Below are 9,132 nucleotides of genomic sequence, written 5' to 3'. Positions count from 1 at the left end.
ATCCTGCCTTTCTCACTGTAAGTCAAACCCATGTGTGACTTGTAACAGTTGAATCACATTGTTGCAGCTGAGTATCAAACTTCACAGGGCTTCCCTGATAGCTCAGAAGGTAAAGAATCTGCCTGCAAGGCGGGAAACATGGGTTTTATCTCTCTGTTGGTAAGATCTCCTGGAGAAGGGAATGGCATCCCACTCTAGTATTCCTGCCTGGAGAAGCCCATGGACAGAGGAGCCTGGTGGGCTACAGTCCTTGGGGTCACAAAGAGTCGGACATGACTGAGCCACTCAGTACACACAGAACCCTTGATAACCACCATTGTACTTTTTTTTTTTAATTAGCCTTTTTAGATTCCACGTCTAAATGAGATCATGCAGTATTTGTCTCTCTGTATAACTTATGTCACTTAGCATCATAGCCTCCAGGTCTATTTCCGTTGTGTAAAAAGGGGAGGCTTTCCTCTTCATGGCCGAGTGAATATTCCGTGGTATGGATCTGCCGCAGCTTCTTTGTCCATCCATATGCGGACAGACACTGAGATTGCTTCCATATCCCAGCTGTCGCGAGTCATGCTGCGGTGAACCCGCCACTCCAGATACCTCTTTCCAAATGGAAGTCAAACCCACCGGGAGATATTCACCCACACCCGTCAGAATGGCTTTTATCGACAAGCTGAGAGGTGACACATTTTGGTGACCATGTGGGGAAAAGGGAGCCCTCGTGCTCCGTGGGTGGGAACGTGGACCGGTGCAGCCAGTGTGGAAAACGGCGTGGAGGCGCCTCAGAGATTAAAAGTAGGAGTCCCGCTGCTGTTGTGCTCAGTCGTGTCCGACTCTCTGCGACCCCGTGGACTGTAGCCCGCCAGGCTCCTCTGTCCGTGGGCTTCTGCAGGCAAGAACACTATAGTTGGATGCCAATTCCTCCTCCAGGGGAATCAAGAACTACCATGCGATCCAGCAGTTCCACTCCTGGGCGGACGCTATGATTTAACATTTAAAACACAGTTATTTTCTCCTCCCCCTGTATCCTTTAAAGGTAGTGAAATGGAGGCTGAGAAAGACTTAAGTTCGTCATGCAACGTCTCATAGTTAATAAATCGTGGGGCTGAGGTTCAGACTCCCAGCTGATCTCTGCTCATCCCATAGTACCACATGACATCTCAGTAATAAAAATACCGGGATGGTCATTGAAGCCACAAAGAACTAGCTTCTCTGTATCCAACACTGGATGCCGAAGACCTCCAGTCAGGATATCGCTGCGGACCATTGGATGCTTTGGTTTGCCTTAAGGCAGAAAGCCCTGATCTAGTTGAACCCGGGTCCGTCAACCCTGTTGAGAGACACATTTATTACTGGCAAATTCCCTTCCCAAAAAAATATACAGACCAGAGACTGTTTTAGAAACTTGTGAAGCTGCAAGTTCAGATAAACTTAAATTTTTTTTTTTTTTAATTGGAGTAGAGTTGAGTTACAATGTGGTGGTACTTCCAGGTGTATAGCAAAGTGAATCAGTTCTACATAGACATACATCCCCTCTCTTTGTGTGTGTGTGTGTGAAGCAGAGTTTTATTAAAGTATGAAAAGCGACTGGGAAAGCTCGGCTTAACGACTAGCGATCCAGCAGCAGCAGCGGCGGCAATGACTATTTTGCCTTCCATCTGTAACCGGATAATGCGGTTCGTTTCATCAGAAGATGGTTTGTTTCATCAAATATCAGAAGAGGGATGGAGAGTTGCCAGCCCCCCTTGCTAGCGTTAGCCAGGGAGTTAGACGTTTTTAATTGGTTCTTACAATAACTCAAAAGAGGGTCTCAAGGTTGTAAACAAATTTTACCAGACCCACACCCACAGTTTGCGTTTTAAGATGAGAGGGTTGGAACTTCCCAATAGAAAGATCTTAAGCAGACCCACTCCCATAATGTACATTCTGAGATATCAGGATTAGTCCCAAGGTTTTCAGGCAGGAGAAACTGCCCTCACGCAGGATACAGGGTGGTTATATAATCCTTAGCGCAGAATTAAACTGAGCTGTTGTGTAACCATCAGTTCTCGGCTTACAGAAAAAAACGTTTTATGTGACTAAGACTAAGGAATGTAGAGGAAAAAAAAAAGCCGTTTGTCTTTTCCTCCTCCCTGAGAATTCCAGACCCCTGTCTCCTCTTCGAGAGCCCCAGTCCCGTCTCATTCTTGGGGACCCTCGACCCCTTTCTCCTCCTCAGGGACCCCAGACGTATCAGTCCGCCTAGGAATTGACTCTCTCATTTCCTCCTTTTCTTTTAGGAGAATTATGTTGCCAAGGGAAACGGGCGTCATTTTCCTTCCATAACTGCTTCCTGCTGTTGAGGGGCGTCGACCCTAAATTGTTGAGGCAACGTATTCTCCTGACCCTCATGTTGAGGGTCTCTGATCCAGGGACCCCCAAGATGATATGGTGGAGGAGGTTGTGGCACTTGAAGGAGCCTGGACAAACCGTTTGTGACTTAAAAGCTTTCAGATGGTTAGAAACAAACCACATTATAAGGTTACGGATGTAACGCAAAATAGTCATTGCTGCTGTTGCTGCTAAGTCACTAGTCATTAAGCCAAGTTAAAACATAAACAAAATTAACAGTTACAGTATGTCCATAGTTAAGGTACAATATGTTATACCAGTCCACTCTAGGATTGTTAGATGTCATCATGGAGTTGAGGAAAGTCCTTTCCTTGAGGTGGAGAAACCTACCACGGGAAGCCTTCAATTGATGAGGCAGTTGAAAAGCTGAAAGCTGGGTCACATAGTTAATTTTAAAGCTTCAGGATCTGTGACAATATCTGCTCGTGAAAGCGTTCTGTTGGAGAGACAATCCCTTCTTAGGAACAGTTTGAGCCCTCATTAAAACTGTGGGTAAAACTTGAAAGCAACCGTCTTGTGTTTCCCGAGTTAGCTCTATGCAGACGCCTCTTAATAAGGCTCTTCCTGAAGATTGGGGTCTCCAGGAACAGTGTAAATGATATTCTATTCCTAGAGCTTTTGACACCCCTTGAGTTAAGGTGCTCTGAACTTTAGAGTTTAAGATCCCACTTCCATCTTGAGCAGTCAGTACTGTAAGATTTTGCTCATTAGTAAACTTAGGAACTTACAGTTCAGTTCAGTTCAGTCGTTCAGTCATGTCCGACTCTCCGCGACCCCATGAATCACAGCACGCCAGGCCTCCCTGTCCATCACCAACTCCCGGAGTTCACTCAAACTCATGTCCACAGAGTCGGTGATGCCATCCAGCCATCTCATTCTCTGTCGTCCCCTTCTCCTCCCGCCCCCAATCCCTCCCAGCATCAGAGTCTTTTCCAGTGAGTCAACTCGTCGCATGAGGTGGCCAAAGTATTGGAGTTTCAGCTTTAGCATCAGTCCTTCCAATGAACACCCAGGATTGATCTCCTTTAGAATGGACTGGTTGGATCTCCTTGCAGTACAAGGGACTTTCAAGAGTCTTCTCCAGCACCACAGTTCAAAAGCATCAATTCTTCGGCGATCAGCTTTCTTCACAGTCCAACTCTCACATCCATACTTTAGGCATTAGCAAAACAATAGTAGCAATTACCCTTAACCAGTGTGGCCATAGCCTTTTTTTCAGTAACAAACAAACTGATTCTGTGGGCAAGCTGAAAGCAGGATCTTTCAAGAGAGCAGTTTGAAGAGCCTTAAAATAAGCCTTTGGAGTCTCTGGGGACCAAACCAGTTTGTGTTTGGACCTGCTGAATCTCAGTTATAAGTTTATATAAAGGCCGCGCAAGTTCCCCATAACCCGGAATCCAAATGAGGCAATATCCTATAATGGCCAAGAATCCCCTCAACTGTCTTAAAAGTTATGGGCAGAGGATGGTTTAGTATAGGTTCAACTCTAGAAAGCAAGCTTCAAATCACCGACTGAAAAATATTTGGCTCGTTCAGGAATTACAGACAATAACGTATACGGATTCAGTTCAGTTCAGTTCAGTCGCTCAGTCGTGTCCGACTCCGCGACCCCATGAATCACAGCACGCCAGGCCTCCCTGTCCAGCACCAACTCCCGGAGTACACTCAAACTCATGTCCACAGAGTCGGTGATGCCATCCAGCCATCTCATTCTCTGTCGTCCCCGTCTCCTCCCGCCCCCAACCTTTCCCAGCATCAGACTCTTTTCCAGTGAGTCAACTCGTCGCATGAGGTGGCCAAAGTATTTGAGTTTCAGCTTTAGCATCAGTCCTTGTAATGAACACCCAGGATCGATCTCCCTTAGAATGGACTGGTTGGATCTCCTTGCAGTCCAAGGGACTCTCAAGAGGCTTCTCCAACACCACAGTTCAAAAGCATCAATTCTTCAGTGCTCAGCTTTCTTCACAGTCCAACTCTCACATCCATACATGACCACGGGAAAAACCATAGCCTTGACTAGACGGACCTTTGTTGCCAAAGTAATGTCTCTGCTTTTTAATAAACTATCAAGGTTGGTCAAAACTTTCCATCAGTATAAGGATTAGACCCTACTTATTCGTGTATCTTGAACAAGTCTTCATTTATCATTTGACTTTTTTATACCCCAAACAGGAGAGTTGTATGGACTGTTGCAGGGAATTAATAGCCCCTGTTCCTTTAAATTTTCAATGATGGTTTTAATCCTTCCCTAACACTTCAGGCTTTGATGGATACTGCTTTTGATGTGAACATAGGTGAGGGGCATTGAGCTTCGTAAGGACGGAAAGCGTGTTTTGTGTTCAACCCACAATTTTTCCATCAGCCCACACTTTAGGATTTACATTTTATTCAACATATATCCACTCTTTTAAAAATTCTTTTTCCATATAGGTGATTACAGAGTATTGGGTAGAGTTCCCTGGGCTATACAGTAGACCCTGATCGCCTGGTTCTTTATGTATAGTAATGTGTATATGATTAAACTTTTAAAATTAAGCTTCTTATTTTCTGTTCAATTCAGTCGCTCAGTCATGTCTGACTCTTTGTGACCCCATGAACCACAGCATGCCAGGCTTCCCTGTCCATTGCCAACTCCCCGAGTTTACTCAAACCCATGTCCATTGAGTCGGTGATGCCCATCCAACCATCTCGTCCTCTGTCATCCCCTTCTCCTCCTGCCCTCAATCTTTCCCAGCATCAAGGTCTTTGCAAATGAGTCGGCTCTTTGCATCAGGTAGCCAAAGGATTGGAGTTTTCGCTTCAGCATCAGTCCTTCCAATGAACACCCAGGATTGATCTCCTTTAGAATGGACTGGTTGGATCTCCTTGCGGTACAAGGGACTCTCAAGAGTCTTCTCCAGCACCACAGTTCAAAAGCATCAATTCTTCGGCGATCAGCCTTCTTCACAGTCCAACTCTCACCTCCATACATGACCACGGGAAAAACCATAGCCTTGACTAGACGGACCTTGGTTGGCAAAGTAATGTCTCTGCTTTTTAATATGCTATCAAGGCTGGTCATAACTGTCCTTCCAAGGAGTAAACGTCTTTTAATTTCCTGGCTGCAGTCAGCATCTGCAGTGATTTTGGAGCCCAAAAAAATAAAGTCTGACACGGTTTCCACTGTTTCCCCATCTATTTCCCAAGAAGTGATGTAACCAGATGCCATGATCTTAGTTTTCTGAATGTTGAGCTTTAAACCAACCTTTTCACTCTCCTCTTTCACTTTCATCAAGAGGCTTTTGAGTTCCTCTTCACTTTCTGCCATAAGGATGGTGTCATCTGCATATCTGAGATTATTGATATTTCTCCCAGCAATCTTGATTCCAGCTTGTGCTTCTTCCAGCCCAGCCTTCCTCATGATGTACTCTGCATATAAGTTAAATAAGCAAGGTGACAATATACAGCCTTGACGTACACCTTTTCCTATTTGGAACCAGTCTGTTGTTCCATGTCCAGTTCTAACTGTTGCTTCCTGACCTGCATGCAGGTTTCTCAGGGAGGTCAGGTATTCCCATCTGTTTCAGAATTTTCCACACAGTCGAAGGCTTTGGCATAGTCAATAAAGCAGAAATAGATGTTTTTCTGGAACTCTCTTGCTTTTCTGATGATCCAGCGGATGTTGGCAATTTGGTCTCTGGTTCCTCTGCCTTTTCTCAATCCAGCTTGAACATCTGGAAGTTCACGGTTCATGCATTGCTGAAGCCTGGCTTGGAGAATTTTGAGCATGACTTTACTAGCGTGTGAGATGAGGGCAATTGTGCGGTAGTTTGAGCATTCTTTGGCATTGCCTTTCTTTGGGATTGGAATGAAGACTGACCTTTTCCAGTCCTGTGGCCACTGCTGAGTTTTCCAAATTTGCTGACATATTGAGTGCAGCACTTTCACAGCATCATCTTCCAGGATTTGAAATAGCTCAGCTGGAATTGGGGTGTAGCCTATGAACTATATTTTGATAGTTTTAGGTGGACAGCCAAGGGACTCATCCATACGTACACATGTATCCATGCTCCCCAAAACTCCCCTCCCATCCAGGCTGCCACATGACATTGAGCAGAGTTCCCTGTGCTGTCCAGCAGGTCCTTGCTGGTTCTCCATGGTAAATATGGCAGAGTGTCCATGTCCATCCCAGACTCCCTGACTATCCCTTCCCCCACCCTTCCCCCTGGGAACCATAAGTTTATTACAGAGGATTGAGCAGAGTTCCCTGTGCTGTCCAGCAGGCGCTTGCTGGTTCTCCATGTTAAACACAGCAGTGTGTCCGTGTCCATCCCAGACTCCCTAACTATCTGTTACCCCATCCTTCCCCCCGATAACCATAAGTTCTTTCTCTAAGTCTGTGAGTCTGTTTCTGTTTTGTTAATAAGTTCATTTGTATAATTTCTTTTTAGATTCCACAGAGTGTTTACAATATTTCTCTGTCTGAACATGTCGTAGTTTTTTGTTTTTGCTTATTTCTAGTTAAAATTACCTGGAGTGTTCCTACGATTTAAGGAAAGAATCGGTAAGGAGCCCATCACATGAGATCTACCTTCAATAAAATATTAAGTGCAAGAAGTACACTATTCTTAACTATTTTGTTTGTTGTTCAGCGGGTAAGTTGTGACCGTCTCTTTGCGACCCCATGGACTGCAGCACACCAGGCTTCCCTGCCCTTCACTATCTCCCGGAGCTTGCTCAAACTCATATCCATTGAGTCGGTGATGCCATCCAACCATCTCATCCTCTGTCATCCCCTTCTTCTCCTGCCTTCAATCTTTCCCAACATCAATCTAATGAGCCAGCTCTTCACATCTGGAGAAGGCAATGGCAACCCACTCCAGTGCTCTTACCTGGAAAATCCCATGGACGGAGGAGCTCTGTAGGCTGCAGTCCATGGGGTCGCTAAGTTCAGTTCAGTCACTCAGTCATGTCCGCCTCTCTGCGACCCCATGAACCACAGCATGCCAGGCCTCCCTGTCCATCACCAACTCCCGGAGTTCACTCAAACCCATGTCCACAGAGTCGGTGATGCCATCCAGCCATCTCATTCTCTGTTGTCCCCTTCTCCTCCCGCCCCCAGTCTTTCCCAGCATCAGAGTCTTTTCCAACACAACTGAGCGACTTCACTTTCACTTTCCAGTTTCATGCATTGGAGAAGGAAATGGCAACCCACTCCAGTGTTCTTGCCTGGAGAATCCCAGGGGCGGGGGAGGCCTGGTGGGCTGCCGTCTATGGGGTCGTACAGAGTCGGACACGACTGAAGCGACTTAGCAGCAGCAGCAACTCTTCCCATCAGGTGGCCAAAGTATTGGAGCTTCAGCTTCAGCATCCGTCCTTGCAGTGGATGTTCAGGGTTTGATTTCCTTTAGGATGGCCTGTTGTTAAGTATAGATGTTCCTGAAGACAAGTTTATGTGCCCGATGCGTAGTGAGGTGAAACAAAGTAAAAAATGTCAGACTTTGGAGTAGAGAAGGGTTTTATTGCGGGGCCAAGCAAGGAGACCAGGAGCTTGTGCTCAAGAAAGCCCCCAAACTCCGGGAATGGTGTCAGCAAAGCACTTTTCAAGGCAGGAGGAGGGAGAGCGTGGTTAGTTGTTGCAAAATTCTCGTGCTGCAATCCTTTGCTCTTGTAGCTGACCGCAGTGGGTCAGGGCTGCACGTTGCTGTAAACCTCCAACGGGGACAAATGTTATCGTCTCTTCTGCAACTGTTTATCTCTTTAGGAATGGAAAACTGTTACACTCTGAAAGTCAGGAGCCTTGAGGATGCCTTGAGGATGCGCTACTCTGTATATTTCCGGCTAGAGACAGAATTCTTTTACAGAAGGTGCAGAGACAGCCCGAGAAAGCAGAGGAAACACAAAAGTTTAAAAAGAACAGATTTAATATGGAATCAGATTTTGCTCTTCCCTGTTTCATAGACCGATGTGTGGGCCAGCAGCTCTTGAGGATCCACTGTACTCAGAGAACTGAAACCTTACACCCGTCAAAGAGTGAGTGACCCATTCTCCCCCCCTGCCCCGCCCATTCCCCTCTACCCGCTGACCCTGGCAGCCACCGCTGGGGCCGGGTTTCACATTTCCCCAGAAACCTTTTTCAGTTCTCAAGAACATCGCGGACAATAGACTCCAGCTTTTGCTATCTGGGTTACAAAGGTCTGGCTTGGAGCCGGCTGCAAATTCAGCATTTACGGTTCCCCGGGGAGGGCAGGGGGGGCCCGTGTCTTGGAAAGCCACTGGCTGAACAGTCATTCTTCCTCATGAATCAGAGTCTGTGTGCAGGCTGTTTAAACACCAGTGTCTTAGAGGAAGGTGGGAGTGGGGAGGAAATGCAGAAAAGGCAGCACTTTTTCAATGATGTCATTCCAGTAAGTGAGGGAGGAACAAAGAATAATTTGGCCCAATGAGGTCTGAATTCTGGCTCATCTTGCCCACGTGGAGAATCTCGGCCCAAATTAGGATTCACTTCTTGCAGAGTATGTCCTGATACCCAAGAGCTCTCCGTTTGCCGGTGGCCAGATGTTTAGCTCCTTGGCTTTTTTTTCTTGGGATTTCTTGTCTTTTCCTGCTACCCCTGAGGAAGGGGGCCTCTGGTATCCTAATAGTTTGAATTTTATCCTGTTTTTCAGAATGTCATTGTAAAGAGAAATCGGGGCTCTGTTAGTTCAGTTCCGTCGCTCAGTCGTGTCCGGCTCTCTGCGACCCCATGGACTGCAGCACGCCAGG

The sequence above is a fragment of the Moschus berezovskii genome, chromosome X (assembly GCF_049115385.1).
Source record: "Moschus berezovskii isolate FMDL1 chromosome X, NW_MosBer_1.0, whole genome shotgun sequence".
NCBI lineage: Eukaryota > Metazoa > Chordata > Mammalia > Artiodactyla > Moschidae > Moschus > Moschus berezovskii.
This window is presented reverse-complemented; position numbering follows the sequence as displayed.